At 35.6% G+C, this 14,595-nt stretch overlaps 1 protein-coding gene and 1 non-coding gene across 2 annotated transcripts in view; both read right to left on the bottom strand.

Moving 5' to 3' along the window:
* Positions 1 to 14,595, bottom strand: part of LOC106663424 — a gene marked incomplete at its 3' end in the record, with an annotated part of 108,966 nt that overhangs the window by 76,500 nt on the left and 17,871 nt on the right. The gene's annotated exons all lie outside the window — the stretch shown is intronic.
* Positions 10,458 to 10,528, bottom strand: Trnastop-uca. Its single transcript has one exon. It is a non-coding gene; the product is annotated as a tRNA-Sec (tRNA).

Genomic DNA, 14,595 nt, shown 5'->3' on the forward strand with positions numbered 1-14,595 from the left:
ACATGTAGGAAAAAATTGAATTTATCCAATGCAAAAAATATATTTTTTTATTAAATTCACTATTTTTGTGGTCAACTTGATCAATTAATACTTTACAATTAATTAAGGTTTTTAGTTGAGATGAAAAAAGTTAATGGCACGAGAGGGATTCGAACCCACGACCTTCGGCTTGATACGCCGCTGCTCTACCACCTGAGCTATCGTGACCTCGATCCACTCGGACATCAACTCCCCATCGCAACCCCACCTTATGCACCTTATGAGTTTTCCCTCCTTTTGCCATTTTTCAGTTCGAATCCCTCTCGTGCCATTAACTTTTCTCATCTCAACTAAAAACCTTAATTAATTTTGATATATTTTTATATTCAATCAAAGTATTTCTACTCACTCAAAGTGTTTGTTTTCTGTTTTTGCGTGTCGTGTTGAGAGTGCCAGTGAAATATTGCTGTTTTATGTTTATTATACGTTGGATTTCGAAGGTAGGCATTATAGAAAGATATTTTTGTATATATTTGTATAGTCGGAGTAAATCCCAGGAACTGAATATGATTTCAATAAAGATCGAAACGTTAATACGATAAAGAAAATGTTTTTCTGAAACCTACATCACACCAGACCGCATCTCACGATTTCCGAATAGTTATTTTAGACTTTTATCAACATATTATCTCATATAAACATTTATGAATTTAGACCTATTTATTATTTTTCTGCGCTTGGGATTGCTATGTATCTTCCAGTTATCAATCTGTTTGCACACGTTTTAAAATATAACCATTTATTTGACTATCCTTTTTAAAAAGATTGTTCCTACTCACAGTAAGTATAATAAAGATTTGAAAGTACTTGTTTATTAACTGATTTGAAGTAAATGGAGGTAATATTAATGATTGTGTTATAATCCATATAGAAACAAGTACTTTTAAATCTTTATTATACTTACCGTGAGTAGGAATTATATTTTTAAAAAACACCGCACTCACCCCACCATTCATCATTTGAGTATGTCTAGAAAATTATTATCTTAATTCGTCCCGAAGAAACATTTCAGAAAAACACCCTAGGAAAATATTAAAATAAATTCGTCATTTTATACTTTAATTAGGCATAGTTTTCCAAGATGTTTCAGGAAATTATCGCAATTATTTTATATTATCGGCAAGGGTAACGATCCTCGTTTATTAAAACGTGATCAGTTTTAACTTAACTTTTAACAAAGTGCTTTGAGGAATCTTTGCGTAATTTACAATACCCTTAATGTCAATTCTCGGCACAGTTTTTCCTGAAGGATTTTTAGGTACGCAAGTCATAAAGACTAAACGGGATAAAAAATATCGCTCAGAACTGTCAAATTTATTTAATTGTTTAAAAATAATTAAAATGACAATTCATTTGTTATACAATTTATATCGTTGTATATATTTATATAGTCAATAGTATTTATTCATTTGCATTCCGTTTACTCTGGAATTCCTCAGCTTTCGTGAAAGGCTGGAGAAAACGTGAAGGATCGTCTCCGCCCGGGATCGATATGGGATGCTGACCCAGTTAGCTTCAAAGGAAAATCGTCCGGTTTTCTACATACAACGAATTGTTAAAAAACCAAAAATTTCCAATAAATGACACACAATAGACTACAGACTAAGGTAATAAAATAATCGTGTTCCTCCAGGAGAAATTAAAATACAAAAAAAGCGAAAGAATGAAAAAGTTAAATTAGTTATTATATGAGTGTTACAACTAACTGGCGGGGGCGTCGGTGGTCGCAACGGTTTAAGCGTTGACACGGCGCTCATCACTGTAAGGCAAAGGTCCCGGGTTCGAATCCAGCGGCCGAATCCGGCTGCAATCGAACCCGACATACTTACAAATAGGCTTTTTTTTCAAAAACACCGGCACCCCGAGGGTTGATATAACCTAAAAAAAACTGGCAAACGGTTGGCAATTGTTTTCTACAGTGATAATTTCTCATTGCCTGGGATAAAGACGAAAATAATTATTTTTACAAAAATCTTTTTCATGCAAGAAATATCAAACATTTACATTATCTATTATATCAAAATAGCATTTATATAACAATATTTTTTAAATTAATTAAAAATGTTTTCTGCTGGTTGCTAAAAGCGCAAACCGGTCTTAACCGTGATTTTGATCTCTAGCCTTAGTTAGTTTGGCATTCCTCTATCTCTAGAGATTGGTCGGGGTGATTTTTGTCAATTCTTTTTTATAGGGTCGTGAAGTGTACGTTCCGAGTATCAGCGTTAAACTTGTCGGTGCTTTTGATGAAATAACTATGGGGCTTTTTATTTCGCGGTTCTTCTTCATACATGAAGTCGGACAAATTGGAAAATCAGTAACAAAAGTCAGTGTCACGACCGGGATTCGAACCCACGATCTTCGGCTAGATACGCCGCTGCTCTACCACTTGAGCTATCGTGACCTGTGGTGTGAGGAGAAGAACAATTCAGGTGGAAATGATATGGTGCACAGATGGTTCCAAAACAAATGAAGAAATGAAAACAGGCTTTTCAGTACTGGCACAAGACGTGAGCAATCAAACTCATTAGATTGTCATCCGAGTTTGTTGCACGAGTTCATTAGTCTGCTGATTTTCTGATTTGTCAGATTTTATGTATGAAGAACAACCGCGAAATAAAAAGCCCCATAGTTATTTCATCAAAAGCACCGGCTAACACACGGAACCACCTCATAAAAAAGAGTTGACAAAAATCACCCAGACCAATCTCTGGAGATGGAGAAATGCCAAACTAACTAAGTCTAGTGATCAAAATCACGGTTAAGACCGGTTTGCGCTTTTAGAAACAGAAAAAACATTTTCATTAATTTCTTAAAAGGGTTTAAAAATATCGTTATATAAATGCTATTTTGATATAACAGATTATGTAAATGTTTGATATTTTATTATGTGACCTGTGGTATGAGGTCACGATAGCTCAAGTGGTAGAGCAGCTCCGTATCTAGCCGAAGATTGTGGGTTCGAATCCCGCTCGTGACACTGACTTTTTTATATCAACTAAAAACCTTAAGTAACATATAACCTTCTCTCTTTCTATCATTCTGTCAATCTCCCTGGCTCTCTCACCTTCTGTTTCTCACTTTCCTTTTCTCTTTCTTCCTGTTTCTATCACACTTGTCCCCTTTTTCTTTTTCTCTCTGTATTCCTCTGTGTAAATTGTTAAATTACATAAAAATAGGAAGGATGTGAAAACAGTACGATTTAATTTAACCGATATTTGAGTAACAAATTTATTTATTTGGGTTTTTAACAATCAATTCTAGAGCGGTCAATAATAATAATTCCTTACTTAAAATTAATTTGAAGGGATATTCTCTGGCTAAATATTAGCTCAGTCGGATTGCTTAATGAGCACCGGGTATCGATCAGAGGATAAGAATAATTGAACAGGATTAAAACCCTTTGATCTGTGTGCTAAATTATAAACGTCTGGGGTGAGATTGGAAAAGTAGGGGTCAGTTGATTCCGGCATCCCTTTCGATGCGGCAGCACCAGACGGGCTGTAGCGTTTCAGGCCTGGGTCCGCTAGAATTCGCCGTTTTGGATTTCCCCTGGGGTGGTTTTCGACGCCTGAAAATTCAATTTCTTAATTTCCTTAAGATACTGTTCCGAAATTTCTATTTAATTATGAATTACCTGAACGCTCCACTTAAAAAATGTAGTTATTATTGCTGTGAAATGAAAAAAAAATCTAGAAATATGGAATTTTAAAAAAATGTAGAGGCACATACGAAGTTAAATTTTGGCGTTCTTTCACGCTCAAATCCTAAACTCAGTTAGTCGTCCATTCCATCTCATTTTCAAACCAGATTTTGTGACTGATGTTGGACCGCCAAAACAGTAGGAGGGTTTTACTAGTGACTGGCAGTCAGAGACTGGCTCAGATGCGCTGTCTCTCTTGTCAAATCGCAACTGCTTACTTAAGTAAAGACCAATTTATATGTGAAATAAAATATAAATATGCACATATATATGTATTTTTTTAACAAATACCCAAGTAAAAGAAAGTTAAAAAAACATTTAGTCATGCATTTTTTAAATCATTTATTTAGAAGAAGAAGAATAAATATATCACAATTAATTAAGGTTTATAGTTGAGATAAAAAAGTCAATGGCACGAGCGGGATTCGAACCTACGATGTTCGGCTAGATAGGCCGCTGCTCTGCCACTTGAACTATCGTGACCTCGATCCACTCGGACAACTTTCCATCTCAACCCCACCTTTTGAATTTTCCCTTCTTTTTTAAGGATTTAAAATGAAGTATACTTCACTAAAGCTCTCCGTGGCCATTTCATTTGTCGAGAATCCAATCCGATTACATGACATTTGAAAAATGGCAAAGAGGAGGGAAAATTCAAAAGGTGGGGTTGAGATGGGAAGTTGGTGTCCGAGAGGATCGAGGTCACGATAGCTGAAGTGGTAGAGCAGCGATGTATCTAGCCGAAGGTCGTGGGTTCGAATCCTGCTCGTGACACTGACTTTTTTTCTCAACTTAAAACCTTAATTAATTATAATATATTAATTTGTCAAGCGGACCACGAAATTAGTGAATTTAATAAATATATCTTTTATTCTTGGACGGTGTCCCCCTTCGAATAATACAATTGTTTTACTGGATAGAAGTTCCGCTTACCATAAAGTGGAAAATAAACCAGAAGGAAAAACAAATAACTTGTTGGCGGGAAAAATACAAAATACAAATCAAATAAAATGATTAAAACCTGACTAAAAAAATATTCAAATATTTCAAATTTTATAAATCACATGAAGTTGACAAATGCACATATAGTTTAAAAATGTATAAAAGAAGAAAATATAGCAAGTTGTTAAAATAGAAAATAAACCTTGAAATTATTTGAAATACCTACATTTTTACATTTTAAATTATTATTAAAAAGTAAAAATTTATCTACCTTGTGCTAAAAAAATTATATAAAATAAAAACGCATTAAAACTTTTTCAAAGAATTTTACAAGTGAAATTATCTAACTAAATAACAAATATGAGAAAAGTTCGGTTGAGGGAATTGGCAGTTATTGGCCAGTTAATTAACTCCAACCAGAGTTCTCCATATTTTGTTGAGTAAAATCAATAAAACTTGACCTACGTGGTGTATTTATTATAAGAATGAAAAAATTGATAATTCTTTAAAGGAGGAACTGCGTATTTCATTTTTAATAGTTTAGAATAATTCACTAGTTTCGTCGTCCGCTTGACCAATTAATATCTTACAATTAATTAAGGTTTTTAGTTGAAAAATGGCAAAAAGGAGGGAAAATTCAAAAGGTGGGGTTGAGAGGAGAAGTTAGTGTCCGAGTGGATCGAGGTCACGATAGCTCAAGTGGTAGAGCGGCGGCGTATCTAGCCGAAGATCGTGGGTTCGAACTGACTTTTTTATCTCAACTAAAAATTTTAATTAATTGTTTAGAATAAAACTATTAAATTATACCAAATCTTCAAGTTATTTTATCGACGGGAAGTTCGAAATTAGAGGGAAACAATTTTTAAAAGTTCTATATTTGAACATAAAGCATATTTGTATCTTTCTCTTCCTCACTCTAACCACCGCTCCTGTCATTGCACCAGTTGCCCTAATTGAAAAATTATTATTAAATCACCTGTATCATTAAACATCATTGTCTCTTTTAATTTTATAAAATACATTTTTAGTAAAAGTTTAAAATGTGTATATTTTGTAATTATTTTCGTAACTTTGTAATCTTGTGTATTTGTGTGAAGCAAACGGCTTATGTAGTTTTGTTATTTACGGGGGGTTTTAAGGCCCAGAATGAAGGTAATTTTTTTCTCTTCAACTTGTTACCTAGATAGGTCAGCGATCGCCCGGAATACGCATTCATTGCAAAATAATAGACACAATGCATAAATCAACAAAAAGTACGTTTCACATTTCAAACTTTTCGATGTTGCCCACTTAAAGTTTTGAGTCCGAAATTTGAAAAAAAAAAAAGAAAAGCATTCGATCAGCATTAACAATCTATGATCAGTTAACGTACCAGCATACCAAGTCAAAAATCACGGATCAGTGGTCTGCTGGTTTGTGATTGTGCGGTTAAAAAAACGGTATGATGATATTGGAAGGATCATGCTCCGTGGAAACTGTAATCCGCCATTACATTTTGGGAATAGAAAATTAATTAATTCAACACGCTTTCACAAATCTACCCATGACCTCATTTAACTGCAACATATTAAAATAATTTTGTTCATTATTAAACCCGGGGTTATTGAAATCGTGCCGAATTAGGGGATAATTAATACGTATTTCCTCAATTTCAGATGTATTTACTCATCAATCTATTATTACGTGGAGGCTAAATCGGAAAGAAATTCAGCTGACGGCATTTCTGCTTGTGGTGATCAAAGCGGTGAAATAATCTTTTATAATCAATTCTCCCTTAATTCCGTAATTTTGGAAATACTCCTAGCCTTGAAAGAATTCGTAAAATGTCACTGTCCTATTGATCTAGATTCCAGATGACATTCGTGGCAACATTAGCTTACACGGCGCCCAAATAAACGGTCACGGAAGGGATCTGGATGAATCAAGTATCTGGGGAAGACTTTGTCACCCTTATCAAGAGAACAGTTTTAGATGAGTGGCATAATGAATGACGTGAAATGGCCCTTGACAAGCTGAGAAATTAAGGAAGATGTAAAACAATGGTCCACGACCACCCAAACCTCTCGTGAGGAAGAAACGGTACTAGCTCGCCTCAGAGTCATCGCAGACTCACGTATGATTTTCTCATGGCGAGAGAACCTCCACCGATATGTCAAGGATGTCAAGGGCTGCTAACAGTGAAACATATTCATACTGCCTGTACAAGTTTTATGCCGGAAAGGCGTGCATGTGCTGTTTACAGTAGTTGGAACAAATTTTGTCAGACGTTGGACACTGAGTAGAAAACCATTAAAATTTCTTTATTATGGCTGGTCTGCTCTCTGTAATTTATAAGACGAAGCATGAATGGAGATCGTGGCTAAGTCCGTCAGCTTGTATGGCGGGCCTGCCGTGGTCATATCGGTCCTCTTGCTGGCCGGCTGTTTCTGTTCATTTAAAACATAATACACATGTTACTATCTACACTGTTCATTTTCCGCGTCTGTTAATAATTAATAAATACGCGCTTCTGTAATTTAATAATATTACTTCCTCCCTTCACTTCTTAACTTTCTCTCAATTAATTAAGGTTTTTAGTTGAGATAAAAAATTCAGTGTCACGAGCGGGATTCGAACCCACGATCTTCGGCTAGATACGCCGCTTCTCTACCACTTGGGCTATCGTGACCTCGATCCGCTCGGACACTAACTTTCCATCTCAACCCCACCTTTCGAATTTTCCCTCCTTTTTGCCATTTTTCAAATGTCGTGTAATCTATTTGATTCTCGGCAACAAATGAAATGGCCTCGAAGAGATTTAGTGAAGATATACTTTATTTAACTTATTAAATTCATTAGTTTTCGTGGTCCACTTGATCAATTGATATCTTTCAATTAGTTAAGGTTTTTAGTTTAGTTAAAAGGCTTGGCTCAAGTGGAGAGCAGCGGCGAATTTAGCCGAACATCGTGAGTTCGAATCCCGCTCGTGACACTGAATTTTTTATCTCAACTAAAAACCTCCAGTTTGATGGACGACACTGTACCTACAAATATAGAAACTTGAAAAATCAACTAATATCTACTTTCTGCAACATAATTATAATTTATATTTATATAAGTATACTACGCCTGAAAACATTTTTTACCTATAAATCTTTTACCATTATACAGTTTTATACCTTTTTCTCGTTAGGGCAAAAAAAAAGTTTTATAACTCATTTAATCAAACAATAAAACTTGGCGATATAAGGTGGGAAAAGGTGAAAGACGGTTTAGATTCCATCTTCCAAATTCGGTTATATCTCCACTCCACCCGCTGGGACTTTCATGTCTTCTTGTATTAGATTTAGACTTCGTACATTGAAGAAGAAAATGATTATCGTACCGCATTTTTAATTCTATACGTTATAATTTACCATTTGTCAAAAACATATCGGCCGGCGGTCCATTAAAGCACGAGATGAGGCAGGATCGTTTTCATAAACTTTTCGCAATATAAATTCACTCATTTATCAATAATAATATTATAATAATAAAAGCATTTATTAACAAATACAACTACAATATTATACATTTCTTTTATTATTCCATACGCGAGACATACTGATAGGCATTGGAGCCGTCTGAGGGCACTCATTTATCACGAGACGTATAGCATTTTCATCAACTACTTGAGTAATTATTTATGTTGTTTACTTATAGACATGCTTGATAAATCCCGATGGAACTAACTGACACTATAGTTTCTACCTATTCAACCGCAGTTACCCTTCAGTTCTAATTAATTGCCCGCATTGATGTTAAATAAAACGTGTGGTGATTAGTGACCGTTAATCGATATTTATTTAGAAATCGTGAGATGCGGTCTGGTGTGATGTAGGTTTCAGAAAAACATTTTCTTTATCGTGAACACGACACGCAAGAATGGCACAATTACACATAACACTTTGAGTGAGTAGAAATACTTTGATTGATTATAAAAAATATATTTTGCATTGTATAAATTCACTTTTCCACATCCTAAATGTTAAATGTAAACAATGTTTGTAAATCCCAGGCCCTGAAGATGATCTCAATAAAGATCGAAACGTTGGCACGATAAAGAAAATGTTTTTCTGAAACCTACATCACACCAGACTGCATCTCACGATTTCTAAATAAATAATTAAATAAAACGCTTTTCGCCTTGAGACTTGTTCTTGTTGTTTATTAAATGCGTGTTTAAAAAATAAAATGTTACCAGTATTACTTTATTGTTAATTATTACTTTCTGTTAAGTGCGGATTTTTTGCATTATTATTTGAAAACTAATTTCAAGTTAGTAACATATAACGACGCCGGAACCTGTCGAAAACGCAAAATAAAAAAACATTGTTCACTGAAAGAAAAATGTAATGTTATAATACACTCATAGACAAAAACTGAACATGTATTTGGTTGTTTCAAACTATTGGGTTGTCCGGAAAATAATGCAGGATTTTGGTATTAAACAAAAAAAAGAAACTAGTTACTTTAAAGCAATGTTCTTTAATCAAAATAATTTTCCANACAAATGAGTAATCCTGTAAACGTAAACAGAATATTTTATATAGATTTTTTTTAATGAAAACTTAAAATCCTGCATTATTTTCCGGACAACCCAATATATGCAGTTTTCTATATTAATTACAACCATCTTATTTTAATGTAAATCAAATTAAACGTTTTCAGAAATACATTAGTTTTAATACAACAATTTAATTATGATCTGTAGACTATAGAAATTTTTCATTGTAACAATGTTCCCAGTGTACAGTCACTCATTCTGAATGCGAAAAATGGACTGCCACTTATATTACTCCGAAACATCAATTAGCCCATGTAATGCCATGGCACGATTATTAGTTAAAAAATGAGGAACAATCTAATTAAAATAACAATTCTAATTGGACCTCATAAAGGTGACGTATTCTTTCCAGGAATACTATTGATAAGGGGCGTCGGTGGCCGCAACAGTATAGGCGTTGACACGTTGACACGGCGCTCATCACTGCAAGGTAAAGGTCCCGGGTTCGAATCCAACGGCCCTGCATTCGAACCCGACATACTTACAAATGTTTTTTTTTCAAAAACACCGGCACTCTGAGGGTTTATCTCTGCTGAACTCTCGTAAAAAAAAGAAATATGTAAATAAAAAATATTAAAAAAAAAAAATAATGTCTTTCATTTGCTTTATCGGTTGGGATGCCGTGTCAGCAATATCACGCCATAATTAAATGGTGATATGGTGAAAATCTTTGCAGGAAGCAACCGGAAATATCGTCCATCAGTAGTGCTTTATCGGCGACGATGTCTAGAATCACCCAGCCTAACTATCAAACCTTGATGAGATTTATGAGGCAGTTTCGAGAGAGTGGAATTGTGTGCTACACCGGACCCCGTAGGAGAAATAGGCCTCTCCGAACAGAGGCAACTGAATTAGCCATTTTCTTGTATTTGATTAAGCATCTCCAAACAACGCTTTGGAATGCCAGCAGAATTGTGGGATTTAATAAAAACATTATTTCGAAAGTCCTTCACACGTACCACCCTTACTTCTTTTAAGAATTATGCCCAGGAGAAGCTGAACGGCAGGAAAACAAAACAATCATATGTCGTATGCTCCATGGTCGGTAAACCGTCTGATCTTTATGTTTATGCAAAAAAAGGACAAACACATCAATCCACTAGCTTTACGATAAAATTCTGATTGACCGAATTACTTCTTTCATTTAATTAATCTTTTTAAGTAAGGTTTTCGTCGAAATGAAAAAGTTAGTGTCACGAGCGGGATTCGAACCCACGACCTTCGGCTTGACGCCGCTACTGTACCACTTGAGCTATCGTGACCCCGATCCACTCCAACACTAACTTCCCATCTCAACCTCACCTTTTGAATTTTCCCTCCTTTTTGCCATTTTTCAACTGTCCTGTAATCTATTTGATTCTCGGCGACAAATGAAATGGGTACGGAGAGCTACAGTGAAGATATACTTATTTATTTTATCTCATTAAATTCACTAGTTTTCGTGGTCCGCTTGAGCAATTAATATCATTCAATTAATTAAGGTTTTCAGTTGAGATAAATTTGTTTTGATAAAAAATTTTATTGTACGTTCGCAAAAATTCGAATTCCTCTCTCCGTTGGAAGGGTTTTAGCTTTTTCAAAAAATAAAATATTAGAGATTTACTCCGTACTTACAATTTTAAGCCGTATCGCTTTCGTCTTGTTCTGGGCTTTGGAACCGATTATGACGGGCATCTAACGTCCCTTGCGCAAATGTCAAAAAATTGAGAAACTCAGCCTCTAAATATTGAAGTCACCACAAAGTATTATATGAGGATGCTTCACACCGTATATTTGCCGATACACACATACGGTGCAGTAATTCCAAGTTAATATGAGATGTTAACCGATGAGATTGTAAACTGTATCAATCAGAATAGGTTATGTTTTGTTTCGAAATTAACATATTTTAATGTTAATAACCTTGTTCCTTTATTACAATTTGACAACTTTTATTAGCTTGGTGTCCCTCCACATAAAAAATTATAACAGAAGCAATTAAATTTTTTTTTTATTGGCCTTATGATCTTGCATATTAGCCATAGTACGAATTCTTGTGTGTTCCAATTGGGGGTTATCGGGAAAAAAGGGCCAGAGGCGACGGTGGGAATCGAACCCACGACCGCGGCGTGAGAGTCTCTCATGCTAACCACTCGGCTACCGCGGTCCCCGAAGCAATTAAATTCAAAGTTGCATTTACAACATTTTATTTTTTTAAACCATGAATTCTCTAAATTTTGTACGAGTATATAATTTGTGAAGTTTAAAGTGTTTTTTTATTAACAAATTTTTATCGGAAACTTTTGCTTAATAACTAAGAAAAATTGATGTACATTAAAATTCAACGCGGCGTTACAAGATAACCAGTTTTCTATTTCTCCTCAAAAACAACCCATTCCAGATTTTAATAGTTTTACGATTTCTATTAGCACCCGTTGGAGCGTAAATCTATTTTGAGGAAAGTTTTTTCATCAGGGAATGGCGCTCTCTCTAAAAACAAAGTTGAACAAACCGTTAAGCTGGTGTAGATGGGGTCAAGTTGAGGATAAAAGCCGTGATAAGTAGACGGACACCAGGTTCTGAGGACTTTTTCTATGGCGATAAAAAAGCATGCCGGTTCTGTTATCACTCAACTTCCTTCCCTTTCAATTAAGAATAATGACCACTTTTTTTATCGTGGATATTTAGCGAATTGGGGAAAGGCAATTGTGAAACGTGAAAACTGTCAGCAAGGTGCTCTACTTGGCAACTTTTATAGCTTTAACATTCTACTCTTCACAGTTTATTACTTTTTCGCTCGTTTTCAACATTGCATCGATTTTCCTGTTTATTCTTGTATAAATAATTATTTTACTTCACGCGATGTTTGTTTTTAATTTTATAAACTCACAAAACACGATTATCTTATTTAAAGGGTTTTCCAAATAAGATTTTTGGCATGAGGAATGAGCCTGAAAGTAGACTGAAAGATAAAAAGAAGTGACAGCGTGAGAAAGTAAGGCGAAAAGAAAGAAACAGAAAGATTGCATTGTAAGGGGCAAACGTTGAAAGGTGGAAAATGTGATCAACAAACAGCACAAAATGGGAGCAACAGAGAAAGAAGGGCGGGAAAAATAGAGATAGATAGCTAAAAAAAAATATATATATATATATATTTATATATATATGTTACATACTCGCTTGACCCTTATCTGTTGCAACCCTTCACTTTCCTCCCTTATCCCACCTGCACGGGTTCACTTCCAAGTAACACCTCCTGCGTTACATCCTCAAGCCTTTGCTAATATTAATATTTTTTAATGAATCCGTTCCGTGCTTTCTTCGAGAATAGACCGAAGATTCCCTAATTGGAATTGGTTATTGCCTTGCTGTGTAATAAATAGTGTTCTTTTGAAAAACTAATTTAATACACGCATAACCATAATTTATATGTACAACTTTAACAAACCTGCTCTATTTGTAGGGACCATTCTTTTTCCTTCCGTTTTCTTTTATTAATTGCTTGCTATATTGCCCAGGCATTTTTATAATATTAAGATAACTTATATTACTTTTTTTAAGATGAGTCGCCGAATGACTATGCAGATCGTTATAACCGACTTGATGACCGACAACAAGGCAGAATAGGTTTTTACTGGTGGTGAGCGACTACGTCACCAAGTATTCGGTCTTGCTGCCTATGCGTGCGTCTACCTCAAGGAAGGTCGTCGAACTCCTTGAAGAACGTATGTTCTATATGTTTGGTGTTCCCCAAGTGACAATCTGTGACAATGACGGCCAATTCAGGAGCCGGGCATTTATGACCAAAATGGAGCAGCATCGGGTAATTGCTTGGTTCACACCATTATTCCATCCGCAGGCTCCCACTGAGCGAGTGAATCGTGTGGTAAAACATGATGGTGTCGTACATGCGGGATAACCAGAAGATCAGGGACAAAAAGGTGCCGCGTCTGACATTTGCCCTGAAGGCAGCGGTGCACGAAGCGACCGGATTCACCCCGGCCTACCTTAACCACAGAAAGGAATTGGCGAGGTCAGGTGAAATGACAACGTCCTGGTGAATGATGGTGTAGAAATGGGAACAGAACGGAACGCAGAAGTTGCGGGATATGCCTATCTTGTTTAAAGAAGTACAAGATAGATTGGATCGGGCGTACGAGAGGTCGAGTAGAGTATACATCTTAAGGAGACGAAAAGTTGAATACGCCGAAGGCCAAATTGTGTGGTGTCGTACACATACCTAATCGGACGCAGCCAGGTTTACCTCAAGTAAACTATCTCCGAAATTTTTAAAATTTAGGATAAGAAATAAGAGGTCTCCAGAGATGTACTAATTAGAAAAGATTGACACTAAACGTTCGGTAGGAGTGTGGCATGTAGAGAACATGAAAGCACACCCTGAGTCAGACGGCTAGAAGGGAAATACAGGTGACTTATCCAATCGTGAAGTTCCGTGCAACCAGAATTCCTTTTCTTTTATGAGGAACTACTTGAAATCCGGAAATTTATTATTTAGCTCCCATATCATACCCTGGGTGAAAGCGCCACTTCATCAGAAAGAAGAGAAGCAAGAAGCGCTACATCGGTCGTTTGTGGTCTAACACGGGAACCGAGTCCTTTCTTTTCCCTTTCTTTTTTTTTTCATTGATCTACTTTTCTTCTCCTTTTTTTCTGGTTTCGGTATTTAACATTCTCCAAAAATACCGTGGCGCTCAACATAACATCTGTAAATAAACTTGTACCCTCTCACTGACCATCACTTGACTCTCCCATCAACACGTCCCCCTCTTCATCACTGAGCTACCGCCAACGTACGTGCAGCCACAGTAATCGAAGAACAACACTTAATTGCCTTGCACGTAGGAAGTTTATAAGGACAAAGGAAGTTTATATCAAGAAACGAAGCCTAAAGTTGTATTGTGCAGGCCAAAAACCCTTCAATAGAAATTTTCAAGGAAAAAAAAATTTATTTTCTTTAAAATAGGCCTTTTTTAAATATGTCGTTCCACGATTTGTACAAGCTTGGAAACATGAATAAAAACCCGAAAATAATGGACTATTTTACAACATTCCACACCATCAAATATTTGAAAGATTTTTAAAAAAATTTCGTATTCCAAAACTGAGATTTTAACAGAAAATCAACAAAATTGCAATATGTTTAAGAAAAGTGCTGATCTACCGGAAACTTAAAGGGAATTTAACATATTACAAAGTACACTGGCACAAACTTCGTCTCCATTACTAATACATAGAGTTAAACAGAAACCGACAGCGTAATTTCGACGAGGAGCTGAATATTTTACTAATATGTTCGTGAAAATCCGAATTCCTCTCTCCGAAATGCTGG

This window comes from Cimex lectularius, unplaced genomic scaffold (genome assembly GCF_000648675.2).
Source record: "Cimex lectularius strain Harlan isolate CLEC.00 unplaced genomic scaffold, Clec_2.1 scaffold292, whole genome shotgun sequence".
In the NCBI taxonomy this organism is placed as follows: Eukaryota; Metazoa; Arthropoda; class Insecta; order Hemiptera; family Cimicidae; genus Cimex; species Cimex lectularius.